Raw genomic sequence first — 24,331 nt, 5'->3', positions numbered from 1 at the left:
CCACATCTCACACTCCCGGGTGATGTGCCCGGTACCACCGCAACGCACACAAAGAGTCTCATTGGTGCAGAACCGAGATATGTGACGATCATTGCTGCAGTTATAGCAGCAGCCATGCAAGGAAGCCGGTATGCGGGTCTGCAGCGGCCGCGAGGTAGGCAGCGGTGGCGAGATCCGCCGCCGGGTAGCAGGCCGATGCGGGGGCGAGCCGGGGCTACGGGGGCGGCGTCTAGTCTTGGTCTGCCAAGCCCGCTCCGTCGGTTGCGAAGGACCACCTCTAGCGCCACCTTGGATGATGGGCCCAAACACCGTGCCAACATCTCAGGGACAGCGATGGTGGAGCGGAGGGGTGGCCTTGGCGGGGAGGGCAACGCCTAGGCCGAGTAGGAAGACTCCGCCGAGAGGGACACCCGTGAGGCCATATGGGGTGTGATAACCCACAAGTATAGGGGATCGCAACAGTTTTCGATAAGTAAGAGTGTCGAACCCAACTAGGAGCTAAAGGCAGAACAAATATTCCCTCAAGTTCTATCGACCACCGATACAACTCTACGCACGCTTGACGTTCGCTTTACCTAGAACAAGTATGAAACTAGAAGTACTTTGTAGGTGTTGTTGGATAGGTTTGCAAGATAATAAAGATTACGTAAATAAAAAGTAGGGGTTTTTTAGATGAAGACACAACTAATTTAGTTTTAGTAGAGAACTTGTTGTTACGAGAAAGTTATTTGTCCCTAGGCAATCGATAACTGGACCGGTAATCATTATTGCAATTTTATATGAGGGAGAGGCATAAGCTAACATACTTTCTCTACTTGGATCATATGCACTTATGATTGGAACTCTAGCAAGCATCTGCAACTAAGAAATATCATTAAGGTAAAACCCAACCATAGCATTAAAGTATCAAGTCCTCTTTATCCCATACGCAAACAACCTACTTACTCGGGTATGTGCTTCTGTCACTCACACCACCCACCATAAGCAAATCATGAACATATTGCAAACTCTACAGCGGGAATCCCTCACTGTAACACCCTCGATGCAGCTATATCTCCCACGTGTCGAAGCACGACTTAGAGGCATAACCGCATTGAAAGCAATGTCGCAAGTGAGGTAATCTTCACACAACCCATGTAATACATAAGGGAAAGGGATACATAGTTGGCTTACAATCGCCACTTCACACAATACATGAATAAAGCATTACAACATACAAATACAATCAAGGTCCGACTACGGAACCAAAATAAAGAACAACCCCAAATGCGACACAGATCCCCGATCGACCCCAACTGGGCTCCACTACTGATCAACTGGAAACGAAACAAGACTACGAACACGATCTTCATCGAGCTCCTCCTTGAGCTCGGTTGCGTCTCCTGCACAGTAATCGTCGGCACCTGAAACTGGTTTTGGAAGTATCTGTGAGACACGGGGACTCAGGAATCTCACACCCTCGCGATCAAGACTATTTAAGCTTATAGGTAGGGAAAAGGTATGAGGTGGAGCTGCAACAAGCGACTAGCATAAATGGTGGCTAACATACGCAAATGAGAGCGAGAAGAGAAGGCAAAGCACGTTCGAGAACTAATAATGATCAAGAAGTGATCCTGAAACTACTTATGTCAAGCATAACTCCAACACCGTGTTCACTTCCCGGACACCGCCAAAAAGAGACCATCACGGCTACACACGCGGTTGATGCATTTTAATTAAGGTAAGTTTCAGGTTTTCTACAACCGGACATTAACAAATTCCCATCTGCCCATAACCGCGGGCACGGCTTTCGAAAGTTCAAATCCCTGCAGGGGTGTCCCAACTTAGCCCATCACAAGCTCTCACGGTCAACGAAGGATATTCCTTCTAGCGGGAAGGCCCGATCAGACTCGGAATCCCGGTTACAAGACATTTCGACAGGGTAAAACAAGACCAGCAAAGCCACCCAGATGTGACGACAAATCCCGATAGGAGCTGCACATATCTCGTTCTCAGGGCACACCGGATGAGCAAGACGTCGGGTAGGCCAGCCCAAAGTTGCCCCTGGTAGCCCCGGACATCGCTCAGTTTGGACCAACACTTAGAGAAGCACTGGCCCGGGGGTTTAAAATAAAGATGACCCTTGAGCCGGCCGACTCAAGGGAAAGAAAAGGCTAGGTGGCGAATGGTAAAACCAATGTTGGGCCATGCTGGAGGAGTTTTATTCAAGGCGAACTGTCAAGGGGTTCCCATTATAACCCAACCGCATAAGTAATGCAAAACCCGGGAACATAACACCGATATGACGGAAACTAGGGCGGCAAGAGTGGAACAAAACACCAGGCATAAGGCCAAGCCTTCCACCCTTTACCAAGTATATAGGTGCATTAATATAAATAAGAGATATTGTGATATCCCAACATATACTCATGTTCCAACAAGGAACAACATCTCCATGTTCCAACAAGGAACAAACTTCATCTTCACCTGCAACTAACAATGCTATAAGAGGGGCTGAGCAAAGCGGTAACATAGCCAAACAACGGTTTGCTAGGACAAGGTGGGTTAGAGGCTTGGATTAACAATATGGGAGGCATGATAAGCAAGTGGTAGGTATCGTAGCATAGGCATAGCAAAAGAGCGAGCATCCAGCAAGCAAAGATAGAAGTGATTTCGAGGGTATGGTCATCTTGCCTGAAATCCCGCAAGGAAGAAGAACGAGTCCATGAATAATTCAAATGGACGTAGTCGAACGGTTCCTCACAAGCGCGACGTTATCGTAACCAACCCGAAGAGCAACACCGGAAAAGAAGCACACAACATAGTAAACAACCAACACATGAACATGGCATGATATGCGGGATGCGGTATGTGATGCATATGCATGATTTGGAAAGGAATGATTGAACCTGGCCTCAACTTGGAAATCCAAGAGTGCCACTGGAAAGATGAGTTGATTTTGGTTGAAATCAATATAAATATCACCGGAATCGGATGCACGGTTTGGAAATGGCAAGCAAAACAAATATGGCACCGGTCTCCGATAATCAGCAAGAGACCACCTAAATGCATCAAGAACATCATGCTACAGCACTCAAACATGGCAAAAAAATACATGGCAGGGATCCACTTATTATGCTTGACAAAATATGAACACTGAGCTACGGCTAATTCACTCATTAACAGGTTCAAACAAGCATGGCAAAAGAGCAAACGATAACAGGTTACAGACTTAGTGAAATTAACAGCATGTCAGGAATTTATCATCAGGTAGCAATGTTCAGAGCAATAAAACAACATGCTACAGGAACATATCATGGCAAAGAAAGGCATGGCATGAAGCTACTCAAAGCATATAACAAAAGTCCCTTAGTGACCATGAGTCAAAATGGATCAGAGAATACAATTGCAAGCATGTGAACATAGCAAAAACATAAACAGATTCAGACTTAGTGAAAAACTGGAGCATGCAAAACAGATTAACAAGTAGGCATGTTTACGAGCTCGATGCACTCACTACAAAGCATTGCATGATAATATAAGCATACACCCAGCAAATAGACATGGCATAGAAGCTAGATATGGCAAGAACAACAACATAGCATGCACGGATCAACTACAATAAGCTCGGCAAAATTGCTAAACAAGTTAACAATCTGCCAGTAACATTTTATAGCAAAAGTAGAGCTTGATTGACTCAAGCTATGGTGCTCCATAATTGCCAACAAAGACATGGATGGATAGAGCACAACATTGTCTACCAAACATCCTTACTGATCATCCTCAAAAGAGGCACGGATCACTAGGAAACAACATGAATATATGGCATAAAAACAATAACAGGACAAGGACTTAGTGAAATTCTAAGTCCCTGAAATCAGCATCATCGAGTAAGCTACTTTGCATGCTTGTGCTAGTCACCACAAAGATCACACAAGTACATGGCAAGCACCTCTGTAAAGATGGCATGGCATACATCAAAACACATGTAGAGCTCAGGATCATAGCATGCACACATTAATCATGGCAAAAATGACAAAAGGCTATTTGCTGAAACAGATCTGAAATAATCATCACATAGACTTCTTCCAACAGCATTTCGCGCATCAAGATGAGCTCCAATTAAAATGATACAATGATATGAAATGATGTACTCGTCGAGACGAACATTTTGATATGCTACACGCACGAATCAGAACTACGGATGAAGAGTTATGGCATGATGAATATGTCTAAAAATACTGGGGACTTAGCAGATTTTCAAGGGGGTGGAAAGTCAACCTTCTTCCAGATCCAGATCCGGGTGGTACTATTAACGAGGTTCGCCGGAGAAGTTGCCATGGTGGAGATGGAGGTCGCCGGAGGGCGCAGCTCGCAGGATCCGGCCCTCCCGCTGCCGGATCTGGCCGGAGAAGGAGCAGGGAGGTGCGGGGCTCACGGCGGCGAGGAGGAAGCCGGGCGGCGGCGGGCGAGCTTCGGTCGGCAAGGGGAGGCATGGGGCGGCGGCCAAGATGAGTCTGGCGAGGTGCTCCGGCGGGCAGCGCGCGGGCGCGGCGGAGCGCGCCTCAGCGGGCGGCGGCACACGCGGCAGGAGGAGGCGGCGCGGGAGTGGCTGAGGCGGCAGGGCTGGCGACGTGGCGAGCGCTGATTGGTCGGAGTGAGGTGGCCGGTGGACGCGTCCGGCCGAAGCGAACGTGTCCGGCGGCGCGGAGGAGCGGGGCTAGGGTTTGGACCGAGGATTTGGACGGGGTGCACATATTTATAGCTAGGAGGAGGTAGGAGTGTCCAAATGAGGTGCGGTTTTCGGCCACGCGATCGTGATCGAACGACCGAGATGATGGAGGAGGTTTAGGTGGGTTTTTGGGCCACTTTGAAGAGGTGTTGGGCTGCAACACACACAAGGCCTTTTCGGTCCCTCGGTTAACCGTTGGAGTATCAAACGAAGTCCAAATGATACGAAACTTGACAGGCTATCTACCGGTAGTAAACCAAGGCCGCATGACAAGTCTCGGTCCAAACCGAAAATGTTTAACACCCGCACATGAAAAGAGGTAGAAAGGGACACTTGAGGACATAGGAGCGCCGGAATGCAAAACGGACAACGGGGAAAATGCTTGGATGCATGAGACGAACACATATGCAAATGCAATGCACATGATGGCATGATATGGAATGCATGACATGCAAGCAATGACAAGGCAACAACAACGAATAACTGGAAGACACATGGCACAACGGTCTCGGGGCGTTACACTCACGCTTGCGCGACACGGAAAGCACCATAGGACAGCACCAATAATAAAACATGCAACTCAAACCAATCACGATCATCAAATAACCCATAGGACAAAACGGATCTACTCAAACATCATAGGATAGCCATACATCATTGGGAAATAATATATAGCGTTGAGCACCATGTTTAAGTAGAGGTTACAGCAGGTAAACGAGAGGTTACACCGCTGCATAGAGGGGGGAAGAGTTGGTGATGATGGCGGTGAAGTTGTTGGTGAAGATTGTGGTGATGATGATGGCCCCCGGTGGCACTCCGGTGCCACCGGAAGCGAAGGGGAGAGAGCCCCCCTCCTTCTTCTTCTTCCTTGACCTCCTCCCTAGATGGGAGAAGGGTTTCCCCTCTGGTCCTTGGTCTCCATGGCATGGGAGGGGCGAGAGCCCCTCTGAGATTGGATCTATCTCTCTCTGTTTCTGCGTTCCCAGATTCTGCCCTTTCACCGTTTCTTATATTCCCGGAGATCCGTAACTCCGATTGGGCTGAAATTTTAACACGATCTATATGAGGATATTAGCTTTCTTTCGGAGAAAGAAGGCCATCAACAGCCTTACGGGGTGGCCATGAGGGTCAGGGGCGCACCCAGGGGGTGGGGCGCGCCCCCCTGCCTCGTGCCTCCCTCGGGCACCTTCTCGCGTGGATTTTTCTTCCCAAAAATCATATATATTCCAAAAAAATCTCCGTCAGTTTTTATCCCGTTTGGACTCCGTTTGGTATGGATATTCTGCGAAACAAAAAACATGCAACAAACAGGAAGTGGCACTGGGCACTGGATCAATATGTTAGTCCCAAAAATAGTATAAAAAGTTGCCAAAAGTATATGAAAGTTGTAGAATATTGGCAAGGAACAATCAAAAATTATAGATACGACGGAGACGTATCAGCATCCCCAAGCTTAATTCTTGCTCTTCCTCGAGTAGGTAAATGATAAAAAAGATAATTTTTGATGTGGAATGCTACCTAGCATAATCTTGATCACATATCTAATCATGGCATGAATATTAAGATACGAGTGATCTACAAGTTTTATGTAGGATTTTATGACTAACCATGCGAATGACCAGTTCCTGTCATCTCTCTAAATAGATATAAGTGAAGCAAGAGAGTTTAATTCTTTCTACAAAATATATGCCCACACTCTAACAAATAAAAGTGAAGCAAAAGAGCATTCTACAAATGGCAGTTTTCTATGTAAAGAGAAACAGGCAATCCAAACTTCAAATGATATAAGCGAAGCACATGAAGCATTCTATAAAGCCATACTCAAAAGATATAAGTGAAGTGCATAGAGCATTCTATAAATCGACCAAGGACTATCTCATACCAGCATGGTGAATAAAAGAAAAGTGAAAACTAAATGCAAAAGATGCTCCAAGATTGCACATATCACATGAATGAAACGAATCTGAAAACATACCGATATTTGTTGAAGAAAGAGGGGATGCCTTCCGGGGCATCCCCAAGCTTAGACGCTTGAGTCTCCTTGAATATTTACTTGGGGTGCCTCAGGCATCCCCAATCTTGAGCGCTTTCCTCTCTTCTTTCTTCTCACATCGAGACCTTCTCAATCATCGAACACTTCATCCACACAAAACTTCAACGGAAAACTCGGTAAGATCCGTTAGTATAAGAAAGCAAATCACTACTCTAAGTACTGTTACAAACCAATTCATATTTTTTTTCACTGTAGCTACTGTAATATAACTTTTTCATGGCTTAATCCACTGATTTAAATCGATAGTTTCATCAAAACAAGCAAACTATGCATCAAAAACAGAATCTGTCTAAAACAGAACAGTCTGTAATAATCTGAACATTCACCATACCTCTGGTACTCCAACAATTCTACCAAAATTAGGCAAAATAAACAATTTGTATAGAAAGACAGTGCAAAAAGAATCAGAACCATTTGATGTTCCAGTAAAAAAATGTAAAATCGTGCACTACAGCCAAAGTTTCTGTCCTGCACCATACAAACCAACAAGCAAAGTAAAAATCCTAAAGGCAAACCTTGGCACATTATTTTTATTCTAAACTTTATAAAAGCACATAACAGGAATAAATGACTCTCTAAAACTTCCGAGTTGTCTCCCTGGCAGCACTTTCTTTAAAGCCATTAAGCTAGGCATATAGTGCTCAAGTAATGAATCCACCCGGATCCCAAGGTATATCAATGCCAATTTTAGTTAGCAATGATTTGGCATTTAGTAGTGAGCACAAGGCAACATATATAATGCAACAACGAAGTCTAACTCTCTTCCTATGCATCGGCATGTCATAAAAGAACAATTCATGCACACATAGTAAAGGCCAATGCATAGTATAAACAGTTTCTCGCAATTTTATCGTATTGGAAACATAGAGAGGTGGAGGTATAGTTCCTCTCTCATAATAATTGCAAGTAGGAGCAGCAAACACATGCATAGTATATTCATCAAAATCATCATGTGTAGTAGTAAAATGCAACCCATCAATATAATCCTTAATAAGGGCAAACTTCTCCGATATAGTGTAGTCGAGAGAATTCAAAAAGATAATAGGACTATCATGCTTGGGTGCAATAGCAATAATTTCATGTTTAATATAAGGAACTATAGCAAGTTCATCTCCATAAGCATAATTCATATTCGCATCTTGGCCACAAGCATAGCAAGCATCATCAAAAAGGGATATTTCAAAAGAATCAACGGTATCATAACAATCATCATAGCATTCATCCTTCAGTAAGCACGAAGGGAAATTAAACAATGTATGAGTTGAAGAGTTACTCTCATTAGAAGGTGGGAACGGGTAGCTAATCCCCTCTTCCTCCTTTTGTTCTTTGCTCTCCTCATCATCTTTTTCATCCAATGAGCTCATAGTTTCATCAATTTCTTCTTCCATAGACTCCTGCAAAATATTAGTCTCTTCTTGGACAGCGGAGTAATCCTCAATATATGGTTCAACATAGGCATTAGAAGCATAATTATCATAGCAATATTTAAGTATGGAAAAAATTTCAGATTTGTAAAGAGTAGCATCATACTTTTCAATCAAAGAAGCAATTTCATAAGCACCCTTAAAAGCAACAAATTCTTCAATTTGTTGAACATCATAATAACTATAAACACCTTTAGCATACGAAGATACGATTCCATTGTCACTAAACTCACATTGATAAGGAAGGTGTTCCTTAGGGTTTTTAGAACAACAAGTAAAATCATATATTTCACATAAATTCCAAGCATAGCATTGCAAACGATGAATTTGATCGAGTAAACGTTTCCCTTTTTCAGATATACGGTGTCGCACATAACAAGCATGCTCATCTAAAGATTTGACCTCAACTAAGCTAGTTGGGGTAGCACGAGCACAAAGGGATCGAAGATGATCCAAGTAATAAGCTTCAGGAGTGTGATAGATTTTGACTGGTTCTTCAACCATTGGTTCAGTAGGTACAACTATTTTTTTGGTATTTTGCATTTCCTACCCACAACTGAAGATAGAAAACAACTAAGAACAGCAAATAGAAATTACTTAGTGATAAAGCAAACAAGCACACACGAGAATATTCACCCCACGCTATGACTCCCCGGCAACGGGGCCAGAAAAAGGTCTTGATAACCCACAAGTATAGGGGATCACAACAGTTTTCGATAAGTAAGAGTGTCGAACCCAACTAGGAGCTAAAGGCAGAACAAATATTCCCTCAAGTTCTATCGACCACCGATACAACTCTACGCACGCTTGACGTTCGCTTTACCTAGAACAAGTATGAAACTAGAAGTACTTTGTAGGTGTTGTTGGATAGGTTTGCAAGATAATAAAGATTACATAAATAAAAAGTAGGGGCTGTTTAGATGAAGACACAACTAAGTTAGTTTTAGTAGAGAGCTTGTTGTTACGAGAAAGTTATTTGTCCCTAGGCAATCGATAACTGGACCGGTAATCATTATTGCAATTTTATATGAGGGAGAGGCATAAGCTAACATACTTTCTCTACTTGGATCATATGCACTTATGATTGGAACTCTAGCAAGCATCCGCAACTACTAAAGATCATTAAGGTAAAACCCAACCATAGCATTAAAGTATCAAGTCCTCTTTATCACATACGCAAACAACCTACTTACTCGGGTCTGTGCTTCTGTCACTCACGCCACCCACCATAAGAAAATCATGAACATATTGCAAACCCTACAGCGGGAATCCCTCATGCTTGAGTGACATGGAGAGCACCATACGACAGCACCAACAATAAAACATGCAACTCAAACCAATCACGATCATCAAATAACCCATAGGACAAAACGGATCTACTCAAACATCATAGGATAGCCATACATCATTGGGAAATAATATATAGCGTTGAGCACCATGTTTAAGTAGAGATTACAGCGGGTAAAAGAGAGGTTACACGGCTACATAGAGGGGGGAAGAGTTGGTGATGATGGCGGTGAAGTTGTTGGTGAAGATTGCGGTGATGATGATGGCCCCCGGTGGCACTCCGGTGCCACTGGAAGCGAAGGGGAGAGAGAGCCCCTCCTTCTTCTTCCTTGACCTCCTCCCTAGATGGGAGAAGGGTTTCCCCTCTGGTCCTTGGTCTCCATGGCATGGGAGGGATAAGAGCCCCTCCGAGATTGGATCTGTCTCTCTGTCTCTCTCTGTTTCTGCGTTCCTCGATTCTGCCCTTTCACCGTTTCTTATATTCCCGGAGATCCTTAACTCCGATTGGGCTGAAATTTTAACACAATCTCTATCCGGATATTAGCTTTCTTGCGGCGACAGAAGGGCATCAACTGCCTTACGGGGTGGCCACGAGGGTCAGGGGCGCGCCCCCCTCCCTCGTGCCTCTCTCGGGCACCGTCTCGCGTGGATTTTTCTTCCCAAAAATCATATATATTCCAAAAAAATCTCCGTCAGTTTTTATCCCGTTTGGACTCCGTTTGATATGAATATTCTGCGAAACAAAAAACATGCAACAAACAGGAACTGGCACTGGGCACTGGATCAATATGTTAGTCCCAAAAAATAGTATAAAAAGTTGCCAAAAGTATATGAAAGTTGTAGAATATTGGCATGGAACAATCAAAAATTATAGATACGACGGAGACGTATCAGGGTGGTCGACGGCACCGAAGTAGTGGCCGGCAATGGGGTGGCCACCGCGCCAGGGTGGCAGCCGTCGCTGGCAGAGAGGGGAGGTGCTCAGAGACCCCGATCGTCTATCATCTTGCCCCCTTCTCGCATTTTGAATCTTGAACTCTTTGGATGCTGAATTTGCCCAGCGTTCTGGTGGATCCCAATTCTAGCACTCTATCATCCAATTGCTTCCGGTCCTATGAATTGGCTGCTCCATCTCTATGGGCTTTGGAACCAACACCCTATTTTGGCTTGATCGTTGGTCAGGCCAACAACCATTCACCGCGCAGTTCTAGTTGCTTTTCAGCAATTGCACGACACCCAACATTTTGGTAGATGCCACTGACGGTGTCCTGGATTAGGGGGTACTCACCACGTCGTCTCCCGACCAGGTGGATTGGGCCGAGGACCCCCAAGGCGGTTTACTCATGGGCCACTTCGGACAGCCCATGCCGCATACAAGGAAGATTCCACGGGACTTGGTGATCAAGACAAGGACTGCTCTCCACCAACGTATTCGACTAGGTTTCATAGCCCTAGCATTAGCCTTCGCTTGTCTTTGCATCTCATTATGTCACCATCATGTTAAGTTCATGAAAGTTGAGTTGAGGTTAGTTGAAACCCTCAGAAATTAGTTCGGAAATAATCAACATTAATATCTCATCAAAGAAGCCCAAGAAAATGTTCCTGTTAAACCTTGAAAAATATTGGCAAGAATAAATTTCAAACAAATATTTTTGGAGGCTTTAAAATATTTATTTTGGGCCTTTGATTTAAATCATAAACTATTTGAATTGGATTTATTTCTTTTATAAAAGAGATACATGTCCAATAATCCTGAAACTTTATGACTGGCTCTGGTATTATATCTACAAACCACATGAACATTTTTAGGAGCAACAAAAATGATTTAGTATTTTTACTAAATCCAAAACTACATAAAAATAGAAAACAGAAACAAAGAGAGAGAGAGAGGGAAGGCCACTGGCCAATTACCTCACAGCCTACCTGGCAGCCCACTACTGTGCTAGGCCCTGTCAGCCACCTCACCGTCTTCAACCTCCTGCCAGTAGGTAGGAGGGCATGTGCCCGACGCGCGCGCGCATGCGTGAGGCCGCCTCCAGCCCGCCTGCTTGCGATGGACACCTCTTGTGACGCCACACACTCCCCCTCGACCCCCTGCACCTCTCCTCTCTCTCCCTCGAGCGCTCTCCCCTCCTCTGCCTTTCTCCCACGCGACCACCAAGCGTGCACATCGCCGCTGCTCGTTGTTGCCATAGCAACAGCCACCCCCCCCCCCCCCCGCCGCCCCTCTGACGTGCCCACGGGCTCCTTCGTCGTCTACGCCTCCTCGACGACTCACGCGACGCTGGACGTGCTGCATTGATGCCCCCACCGTCGACTTCCTCATTTGGCCGCCGGAGATCCCCTCGCCGCCCTGCTTCACTCCGGTTCCTCCCCGAGCCCTCCGTCTGCGTTGCCGCGACCGATGTGAGCCACTAACCGTCCTCCCCCTCTCCGTTCTTGGTACCGTACGCCATAGCCACCGCGCTGACCGCACCCGCACGCATCGCCGCCTGCGCTCGCCGCCAACACAACTCCGACGACCTTTTTGTCCACCCGTCGTGTCCATTACACTCGCCGCTTCGTGCACTAGCTCCCATGCATGCACCCCGTAGCGCCGCCTGCACTCACGCCCGAGCTTTGGCCGCCACGGCCGAGCTCCCCGCTATCGACTCTGGCCACCCCAACTATTGCCGCTAGCTTCAATGGATGCGGGCGAGCCTCAGCTCCCCGTAGGTTCCCTCCGCCGTTGATTTGGTCGCCGGAGGAGCAATCCCGAGCACCACTGTCGCTTTTGACCCCGCCGGCGGCTAAACACCAGCGAGTTTGACCCAGTTGACCAAGGGTTTGACCTCCCCTGGCTCACTGACGTGTGTGCCCAGGCCCTTGACTAATTAGTGTTAGGTTTAACTAGTGTTAATTAACTTAGTTAACTAGTTGAGACACTGACATGTGGGGCCCACTATCAGGTTTGACTTGGACCCGCCCCTGTTGACTTGCTGACGTCACATCGATGTCATGCTGATGCAGCAAAGCTTTCTAGATTTTAAATAAATTAGAAATGATTTATTTATTTCAAAAAATACCCAAAACTTCAAAAAATCATAGAAATTAATCTGTAACTCCAAATGAAAAGATTTATATATGAAAAATGATAAGAAAAATCCAATCTATCCATCTGTACCATTTTCATGCACGACTTATAGCTTCTGTATAGGACCAATCATATAATGGCATTTGAATATCCACATATGGAGTTTGAATTTGAATCTTGGATTCAAACCAATTCCATTTAACCTGTTGCTAGTTGCATTAGCTCAAATCACAGCATATTGACATGTCATGATCATGCATCATATTGTGCATTGCATTGATTGTCTTCCTTCTCTGTTGTCGGTGGTTGTTCCCTCTCGATAGACGTGTTCCGACGATGAGTTAGATGACACCAATGAAGAGTTATACTATCTTCAGAAGTGCAAGGCAAGCAAAAACCCCTTGTTCATTCCGATACAATCCCACTCTCTCGCTCCTGCTCTGTTTTATTGCATTAGGACAACAACAATTCATCTGTTACATGCTGCGGTAGTTGAACCACTTTTCCTCTAAATGACATGTCATTGCCACAGTAAATAGATGAAACCCACTAGCATGAGTAGGAGTTGTTTGAGCCCTGACGTGCCTACTCATTCATGCTTGTTTGGCATGCCTGCTACTGCTTAGAGTTGAGTTAGGTCCGATTCATCGAGGATGAATTGGAATGGTGATGAACATGTCCTACTGTGTGTGAGCTAAGTGTGTGAACATGATTTAGTAAAGGTAGCGATGAGAGGCCATGTAGGAGTACATGGTGGGTTGTCTCATTGAAATCGTCCTCAGGAACTGAGTTATGTGTTTGTGATCCATGAACAGCTACTACCATGCGTTGGGCCCAAAACCAATGGACCCTCTCGACTTATTAATCGCCCATGTCCTCTGTCCGGGAGTTGCAAGTAGTTTCTGGTGTTTGTAGTATGCTGGAGGTTGTGCACAGCGCTGACCCGAGGGGTGGGCTGCGATGCGGTAGGCACATGGCACGGTGTACCGGGACGATCGTTTGGTGCCTCGGGAACCTTGCACACATCGTTCGGGGTCGTATGTGGAAACCTCAGCCGGACTCCCTGCGGATGGAACCTGAATAGGCGATAAACCTAGACTAGGGACTTGTGTGGTTAGTCAGGTCGTGGCCGACACCCTCACCAGGCTTCCGCTTGAAGGTTGCCGAGATACATAACATGTACATGGTAGTAAGTGGCGAGAGCGTGTGTGAAGAAGTACACCCCTGCATGGTTAGACGCGTCCACGATAAAGGACTACTGGTTGCCTATACAGATCATAGACAAGTGAAAGTGGATACTCTAAAATGCGCAAGGTAAGCGTGAGTGCTATGGATGGCGTTCTCGTAGGGAGACGGGAGCGGATCCATAGTGGTGTATTGATATGGTGAATATGTGGACTCATGTGCGCCACCTGAAAAGAGTTACTTGCAATCGTAGTTTAGGATAGCCACCGAGTCAAAGCTGGCTTGCTGCAGTTAAACTCCACCACCCCCTTTGTTGATACTGATGCATATGTAGATAGTTCTGATGTAAGTCTTGTTGGGTACATTTGTACTCACGTTTGCTTAATTTATGTTTTGCAGAGAGACTTCCGTCTCACTAGTAGTTTTGCATGGACTACAACGTTTAGCTTGTTATCTCAGTTACGATCTTGTGCCCTCGGTAGGGTCTTGTAGATAGGCAGGCTTCTCAACCCTTTTTCTTTTATAGTTGTATGTACTCAGACAAGTTAAGCTTCCGCATGTGCTTATTGCTTGTATGGCTTGAATGTTGGGTCATCAGACCCATGTTTGTAAAATCTGGCTCCTCGGAGCCTAATGAATAATTACTTTGAGTCATAGAGTTTTGTTGTGATGCCATGTTGTCTTTGCACATATCGAGCATATTGTTTGTATGTTATTGAAATGCTTGGTATGTGTGGGATACAACTAACTAGTTGTTTATTCTTGGTAGCATCTCTTACCAGGAAATGTCTCCTAGTGCTTCCACTTAGCCATGGTAGCTTGCTACTCCTACTGAACACTTAGGCTGGCCGGCATGTGTCCTTCTTCGTTCCTGTGTCTGTCCCTTCGGAGAAATGTCACGTGTTGTTCCTTTAAGTCCTTGTAGCTTGCTATGACTTGGGTTCATACATTGATGACCGACACGTTCGTTGCTGGGTCATGTATGTCTGTCCCTGTAAGTTAGTGCCACTTTTGATTCACGACTAGTCATGTCGGCCCGGGTTTTCTGTCATATGGATGCTAGCTAAACTATCATATACGTGAGCCAAAAGGCGCAAACGTTCCCGGGCCAGGTAAGGTGGCACCCGTGGGAATACCGTGTGTGAGGCCGCAAAGTGATATGATGTGTTACATGCTAGGTCGGTGTGACTTAGGATCGGGGTCCTGACAGTTTTGGTATCAGAGCCTGACTACCTGTAGGATTACCAAGCCAAACTGGTCAAAGTTGAGTCTAGAAATGCTTTAGTTATGTAAGGGAATTGATTGTGGAAGGGGACATAAGGCTCTTTTTACTCCTTTACCCTATGCCCTTCTAATCCCAGTCATCTTCTTTCCTACGGGGTTAAGGAACTAGGCCTTCTATTCTTTCTATCAGGATCATTTGTTTCTAATCCATAGACTTATAGGATTGATGGATTCAAGTCTCAGTTCAGTTTCTACTACTTCCGCATGTTCATAGCTGGCCTTAGAACCTTGATATTGTGATGTTGAGTGGTTATGCCACCATTTTGCAAGATGTCTCAAACCTTTTCGAGCATTTTCAGCCGTTATGCTATCTGAGTCATCCCAGGTTTGTAATTAGTCTGATGCATTTGCAATCCCTTCTTCTCGTTCCCGATGTTCCTTTGGGCCAGATTAAGCACACTAATCAGTGAGTTGAGGTACTTTATTGCCTCGACATATATGTTGGAGCTATTATTATGACCCTGGGTGTCTTAGAGGATCACCTAGTAATATAGCAATGCTTATATTCCCAGTGTGATGATTTTGGCCATCATTCTTGAGAGCATCCCGTGATGCCATTTAGTATGTAGGTATTCCATTTCTGGGATCTTGAACCCAAGAATCACTCTACTCACTTCATGTTGATAATGTCTGCTAGTTCCTTTAGGATATTAGTAACCTTTGCGATAGTCCTCGAGGTTCGTGGTAGTTCCTTCTTCCAAATACCATGAACTGCTTATGGCAGAAGTTCTTAAACCAAAAGGTCACAACAAGAGTGCTCTTGATGAGTTATCCATTCCACATTGTGAATCTGCCAGTCCTTTTTTTGCATGTGTTATCTAGAAGAAATATGTTGAGCCTTGTTTGACATGTTAATCTATGGATCCACAACTTAGAAGAATTATATGTTCCTTTGATTTTCCCATCTTCAATTGAATTCTGACCTTCATCTATCAATTGATAGTTAAGAGTAGTAGTGCATTTGTGTTCATCGATGCCTATTATTCTTGTGGTCCGTCGAGCCATTCTATTCTTGAATGACTAGAAGAAACAAACTCCGGTACCTCATCCATATCTAGGATTGGATCAAAGCAGTTGTATTCTGCAGATCAAAATGCCAATCTAGCTTTTGTTTTGTTCTTATAGGATCTAGAAGTAGATGTGTCTAGAGGGGGGTGATTAGACACTTAGTGCTAAAGTTGCAATTTTTAAGCTTTTTCGGTTTAAGTGGAGTTTAGGCACAATTTCAACACACACAATACATATCAAGCAAGCATGCAAAGAGTATATGAGCAGCGGAATGTAAAGCATGCAACTTGCAAGAATGTAAAGAGAAGGGTTTGGAGAATTCAAACGCAATTGGAGACATGGATGTTTTTCCCGTGGTTCGGATAGGTGGTGCTATCCTACATCCATGTTGATGGAGACTTCAACCCACGAAGGGTAACGGTTGCGCGAGTCCACACAGGGCTCCACCCACGAAGGGTCCACGAAGAAGCAACCACCCACAGAGGGTCCACGAAGAAGCAACCTTGTCTATCCCACCATGGCCATCGCCCACACAGGACTTGCCTCACTAGCGGTAGATCTTCACGAAGTAGGCAATCTCCTTGCCCTTACAAACTCCTTGGTTCAACTCCACAATCTTGTCGGAGGCTCCCAAGTGACACCTAGCCAATCTAGGAGACACCACTCTCCAAGAAGTAACAAATGGTGTGTAGGTAATGAACTCCTTGCTCTTGTGCTTCAAATGATAGTCTCCCCAACACTCAACTCTCTCTCATAGGATTTGGATTTGGTGGAAAGAAGATTTGAGTGGAATGCAACTTGGGAAGGCTAGAGATCAAGATTCATATGGTAGGAATGGAATATCTTGGTCTCAACACATGAGTAGGTGGTTCTCTCTCAGAACATATGAGTTGGAATGGTGTGTGTGTTCTGATGGCTCTCTCACTGAATGAGAAGTAAGTGGAGGGGTATATATAGCCTCCACACAAAATCCAACCGTTACACAGTTTTCCAATATCGGTGGGACCGAATCAATAAACTCGGTCGGACCGAAAATGAAAACCTAGTGACCGTTAGTGATTTCAGTGGGACCGACTGGATCAACTCGGTGGGACCGATGTGCTAGGGTTAGGGTAAATCCAAAACTCGGTTTGACCGATTACTCAAACTCGGTGGGACCGATTTGGGTAATAAGTGAAACTGAGATTTGGTCAAGCAAACTAAGTGGGACCGATTGCATATCTCGGTGGGACCGAGAATATTGCAATGGGTAACAGAGAGTTTGCAAGCCCATCTCGGTGAGACCGAGATCCCATCGGTGAGACTGAACTGATTAGGGTTTGGCAGTGGCTTATGACAAGTGAAACTCGGTGGCGCCGGATAGGAAGAATCGGTAGGACCGAGTTTGGCTTAGGGTTTAGGTCAAATGTGGACATGGGAAAGTAGTTGAGGATTTTTGGAGCATATCATTAAGCACATGAAGCAAGAGGCTCATTAAGCAACACCTCATCCCTCCTTGATAGTATTGGCTTTTCCTATGGACTCAATGTGATCTTGGATCACTAAAATGTAAAATGAAGAGTCTTGAGCTTGAAGCTTTAGCCAATCCTTTGTCCTTAGCATCTTGAAGGAGTTCCCACAACCTTTAGTCCATGCCACTCCATTGTTGAACTTATCTGAAATATGCTAGATAGAGATGTTAGTCCAACAAGAGATATGTTGTCATCAATTATCAAAACCACCTAGGGAGCACTTGTGCTTTCAATCTCCCCCTTTTTGGTAATTGATGGCAACATACATCAAAGCTTTAGATAAAGATATAAAGAACAGCAAGTAAAGCTTTGGAAGGACATGTAACAAGCATAGGCTCCCCCTACATGTATGCACTCATGTAAATATGAAATATAGAGGCATGTAAGAGCATAGCCATGACAGAGTAGGCAATGTGTTACATGTATCTTGGCCATATGCATCGGAGCAAAAGATTATCAAGGAAAATACCTTCATGCTCATGAGTCCTTCTTGCAAATAGTATGTACATAAGCAAGAACTCCTCATACTCATGATTTTGATGCATATACTTACCTTGTGGTCTTGAGTTGGCTTAGGATGGAATGAACCTACACAAACAAGGTTAGATAACACAGGTATATCCACTAGCCAGAGCAAACAAAAGAAACCACAAGAATACCAAGACTGGGATGACATGTAGAGAGTGAGTACAAGGTACCACATTGGATTCAACATGTCCCCAAGAGTAAAGATATGCAATGAATTTGACTGATTTCTTTCCCTTAGGTGTCTTGCTCCCCCTGAATCTTACATGGGATATTGGGAGAAGATAGGAAACAGAAAATCAGAGCTGAAAGAGATGAATAGAACTTAATTCAAATGAGTTCATATGAACATGTATTTCCCCCAAAAAGACATGTGGCATCTCTCCTCTTGAACACCAAGCATCTGGGATCCTTGAGTATTTTCTCTCCCCCCTTGATGTCTCTCTCTCCCCCTTAATAATTTCTCTCTTGTAGGTTTGGTCCTTGAGACTGTTTCTGTCCCTTGATGTGATCTCTCTTTCCTACAAGCTTTGATGTGATCTCTCTCTCCCCCTTTGACATCAATTTCCAAGAAGGTTTCTCCTGGAATCCGTCGAATAGGTTTGGTCCTTGAGATTCAGTACAGAGCAGAGGATAAAATTGTGATGCTTGTGGAGGACAAGATTCATTGAGTGGAGCTGGATCAGAAGAAATGTAGAACAAGTGGCAAACTGTTTTTCTGATTGCAAAGTCGGTGGCACCGAGTGGCATATTTCGGTGGTACCGAAAAGATTCGGTTGGACCAAAAATTGCAAGTCGGTGAAACTGAGTTTACACAGAGAAAAACACTTGTCACCTCAGCTCACTAGTCAAGTAAGATCTCACAAAGATTTGCAATGTATTAGCTGAAAGATTTGCAAGGAATTTGGTGCAGAAATATGCAGAACAAAAACAAAGAGAAAAGAGTGAAAGTTACTAGATGAAGTTTTTTTTTGATTGACAAGGAAGAAACAAATATGCAAGGGACAAATGCAATAACTCAAAAAAGAACACAAGAGAACTTCATCTAGAATTGGGCGGTGACATAGTCACCTATGTTAGAGTATATTGACTTAGGAGTCAAGTGAGGACACTTGATCGTAGGTCATACTCATCGTTTAAGCTCAAAATGGGGTTACCGTTTTTCGTTTAAGCATCTTGATGTATTCACATCTTGTTGAGTTGCTTTGACTCATGTCTTGGAGTAAAGCTTCTCTAAGATGGAATGACATACCTTGGGTGGTGATGCGGTTCTTGCTCATGTAGTTGAACTTGTGTGGGTGCTCAAGGTTGATGTAGCTCATCAAGAGTTGGGAGCACCACTTGGAGTTTGAGTTCATCTACCTACATGGGTTAGTTCTTGCAAGGAAGAGCACTTGTGTATCCAAAAATGACAATCATGAAGCTTAACATAGAATTTGTCAAAGGATATGTTTGAATGGTTTTGTGCTTCCTTGTCTTCAACCACTATTGTGTAGAGTCTTGGTCTTGTAGAGATTGCTCAAGATATGAGTGAGTCGCAATCTCATGGAATTAGACTCAACCAAGCACCTACATGGGTTAGACAGCATGCAAGGTGCAAATATATCCAGGACATAAGATAGTTATCTTAAGAGATATATCATGGATTAGTCATAAGCTCATGTCTTGCATGTATCCAATGGAGTTTCTACTCCAAGTTTGAAGCATCAATGATGTTCAATTCTCCTCTCAAACTGCAAAACACTTTCTCATCAAGTGGTTTATTGAATATGTCCGCTAATTGCTTGTCGGTGCGAACATGCTTAAGATTGATGTCACCCTTAGCAACATGATCTCGAATGAAATGATGACGAACTTCAATATGCTTAGTTCGAGAATGTTGTACAGGATTATGACCAATTTTGATAGCACTTTCATTGTCACAAAGCAGTGGAACATGTTTCACATAAATCCCATAATCTTTAAGAGTTTGGGTCATCCAAAGTAATTGAGCACAACATGAACCAGCGGCAATGTATTCCGCTTCAGCGGTGGATAAGGATACCGAGTTTTGTTTCTTGGAAGACCAAGACACAAGAGATCTGCCAAGAAATTGACAAGTACCTGAAGTGGACTTTCTATCAACCTTGTCTCCGGCATAATCCGAGTCAGAATAGCCAACAAGATCGAAAGAAGACCTCTTAGGATACCAAATGCCAAAGTTTGGTGTATGGATTAAATATCTCACTATCCTTTTCACAGCCTTAAGATGACAATCTTTAGGAGCAGCTTGATATCGTGCACACATGCACACACTTAACATAATATCGGGACGTGAAGCACATAGGTATAACAATGAACCAATCATAGAGCGATAAACCTTTTGATCAACCGGTTCACCATCTTTGGTCAAATCATTATGTCCACTAGTAGGCATGGGTGTAGACATACCTTTGCATTCTTGCATATTGAACTTCTTGAATAAGTCCTTGGTGTACTTTGTTTGAGAGACAAATGTACCTTCCTTAGTTTGCTTGATTTGCAACCCGAGAAAGAATTTAAGTTCACTCATCATAGACATCTCAAACTTCTCTGACATTAGCTTTCCAAACTTTTCACTAAAGAGAGGGTTAGTTGAACCAAATATGATATCATCAACATAAATTTGGCATACAAATAGTTCTCCATTAACCCTTTTAGTAAAGAGAGTAGAATCAATTTTACCAATTTCAAAACCACTTGTAGTAAGGAACTTGGTCAAGCATTTATACCATGCTCTAGGAGCTTGTTTAAGACCATAAAGAGCTTTGTGAAGTTTGTAAACATGATTTGGTTTCTTGGGATTGATAAAGCCGGGAGGTTGTTTGACATAAACTTCCTCCTCTATTTCACCATTTAGAAAAGCACTTTTAATGTCCATTTGGTACAAGGTGATATTATGGTGATTAGCATAAGCAAGTAAGATGCGAATGGACTCAAGTCTAGCAACAGGAGCATATGTCTCACCATAGTCCATACCTTCGACTTGTGTGTACCCTTGGGCGACGAGACGTGCTTTGTTGCGAACCACTTGTCCATCTTCATCTTGCTTGTTACGAAACACCCATTTGGTACCAATGATGTTGTGGTTGTTGTCGGGCTTCTTGACCAATGTCCAAACTTGGTTTCTCTCAAAATTATGTAGCTCTTCATGCATAGCGTTTATCCAATCCGGATCTTCCAATGCTTCTTCAACCTTCATAGGTTCAATGCTAGAGATAAATGAATAGTTTTCACAAAAGTTAGCTAAACGAGTTTTTGAGTGAGTGATTCTCCCGGTTTGTATATCATTGAGGATTTGCTCGACGGGATGATCTTTGGCAATTCTTGCTCGAACTCGTGAGAGCTTTTTCTTGGGTCTTCGTTGAACATCTTCTTCATCTTGTTCTTCTTCTTGGCCTTCTTCATTGTTGACGTCGTCGTTCTCTTGTCGTGGTGGAGAAGGAGGTTGTTGATGTTCATCTTGACGTACTTCCTCATTCTCTTCATCTTGGTGTGTCCCACTTGTGGATGCTTCCGTGTCGATTCTTGGTTCACCTTGTCGTGAATAGAAGCTTCCACTTGGACGGATGAAGTACTTTCCTTCACCTCCGTTGGACGAATTTTGCCAATGGACAAGTCTTGAATTGCTTCTGAAGGATCTTTATCTCCTACATCAATTGGCAATTGCTCTACTTGCGAGCCATTAGATTCATCAAACTTCACATCTACCGTCTCTTCAACCTTTTGGGTGAAATTGTTGTAGACATGGTAAGTGTGAGAGTTTGATCCATAACCAAGTAGAAAACCTTCATGAGATTTAGGAGCAAACTTTGAACGATGATGCTTATCAAGAATGTAGCACTTTGAGCCGAATACTCGAAAGAATCCAACTTGAGGCTTGTTACCGGTGAGGAGCTCGTATGCCGTCTTTCCGAGTAGCTTGTGAAAATATAAGCGATTTGTTGCATGACAAGATGTCTCAACCGCTTCTGCCCAAAAGTGCTTTGGCGTCTTGTATTCATCAAGCATCGTTCTTGCCATTTCGATGAGCGTCCGGTTCTTCCTCTCAACAACTCCATTTTGTTGAGGTGTGTACGTAGCCGAGAACTCGTGTGAAATCCCTTCTTCGTCAAGAAAGGTGTCCACATTTGTGTTCTTGAACTCCGTTCCGTTGTCACTCCGAACCTTCTTGATCTTCACATCAAACTGATTTTGGGCCTTCCTAGCGAAGCTTCTGAAGATCTTCTGGACCTGCGATTTGTCATTAAGAAAGAACACCCACGTAAATCTTGAAAAATCATCAACTATAACTAGACCAAAAGAATTTCCACCGAGACTCTTGTAGGCGTTGGGACCAAAAAGATCCATGTGAAGTAGCTCTAGTGGCCTCCTCGTGGTCATGATGTTCTTCACGGGAGGTCTTCCTCCAACCTGTTTACCTGCTTGACAAGCACTGCAAAGTCTATCCTTATCAAATATGACATCATTAACTCCAAGGATATGAATTCCTTTAATAAGCTTGTCAAGGTTTCTCATGCCAACGTGACCTAGTCGTCTATGCCACAACCAACCTTTTGAGGATTTAGCAACAAAGCAAGTTTTAGGTTGTGCCTTTTTAGAGAAGTCGACAATGTAAAGATCTCCTCTACGCATACCCGTAAAGACCATTTTATGATTGTCTCGACGAAATACTTGGCAATCTACCTCAGTAAATAGGACATTCAAACCGAAATCAGCAAGTCTAGATACTGAAAGTAAGTTGTAGCCAAGAGATTCAACGAGCATGACATTTTGAATGGAACTATCATGTGAGATGGCCACCTTACCAAGGCCAACCACTTTACCCTTTGAATTATCACCAAAGGTGACATATTTTCGAGGGCCGTTGTTTTCAGCGAGCTCACGAAACATCTCTTCATCTCCGGTCATATGATCAGTACATCCACTATCAAGAACCCATTCCTTTCCTCCTGATTCATATCCCCAAAGATTTGCCATAAGACCAAAATGTCTCATTGCATCATCAAGATTGAAGTCACTATCATCATCATCATAATATTCATGTTCATCATGATCTTGTGACTCATCATTTCCTAGAGAGGGTAATTCATTAGATAAATGATCAAAGTGGTTACTTTTATGAATTCTTATAGCTTTGAGTATGATATCATTAATGATTCCAACATCTCCTTTAGCATGCTTAAGATTGGCAAGTTCAAAAAGACATTTACCAAAACTAGGATCACTAGAGTTCATATTACTCAAGGCAATAGATTTATGGAGAATTTCATCCAAAGTTTTCAAGGAATAATTGGGAAATCGTTCCTCAAGAAATTTCCATATGGTATAGGCACAATTGTGAGTAGGCAAACTAGCAATCAAATTTTTGGTCAATCCTCTAATGATGAGCTCAATAGTTCTAAGATTGCGAATCATGTCAATATCTTCATCTAGGGTAGGATGCAAGGGATCAATATGGGGTGCACAAGGGCTAGCAATATACTTGTTCAAATGATATTGATTGAAGATTACAAGCATCTCATTTTTCCACTCATGAAAATACTCTCCCTCAATAATAGGCACTCTATGTCTAAGACTCCCTAATGTAGACACATCCATCTTCCTCCAATGGTGATTAAACCAAGGCAATGGAAACCAAAGCTCTGATACCACTTGTAGGATCTAGAAGTAGATGTGTCTAGAGGGGGGTGATTAGACACTTAGTGCTAAAGTTGCAATTTTTAAGCTTTTTCGGTTTAAGTGGAGTTTAGGCACAATTTCAACACACACAATACATATCAAGCAAGCATGCAAAGAGTATATGAGCAGCGGAATGTAAAGCATGCAACTTGCAAGAATGTAAAGAGAAGGGTTTGGAGAATTCAAACGCAATTGGAGACACGGATGTTTTTCCCGTGGTTCGGATAGGTGGTGCTATCCTACATCCACGTTGATGGAGACTTCAACCCATGAAGGGTAACGGTTGCGCGAGTCCACACAGGGCTCCACCCAAGGGTAACGGTTGCGCGAGTCCACACAGGGCTCCACCCACGAAGGGTCCACGAAGAAGCAACCACCCACAGAGGGTCCACGAAGAAGCAACCTTGTCTATCCCACCATGGCCATCGCCCACACAGGACTTGCCTCACTAGCGGTAGATCTTCATGAAGTAGGCGATCTCCTTGCCCTTACAAACTCCTTGGTTCAACTCCACAATCTTGTCGGAGGCTCCCAAGTGACACCTAGCCAATCTAGGAGACACCACTCTCC

Source organism: Triticum urartu, chromosome 5A (genome assembly GCF_056163025.1).
Source record: "Triticum urartu cultivar PI428250 chromosome 5A, HENAU_Tu73, whole genome shotgun sequence".
NCBI lineage: Eukaryota > Viridiplantae > Streptophyta > Magnoliopsida > Poales > Poaceae > Triticum > Triticum urartu.
Note: the sequence above shows the minus strand (reverse complement) of the source record.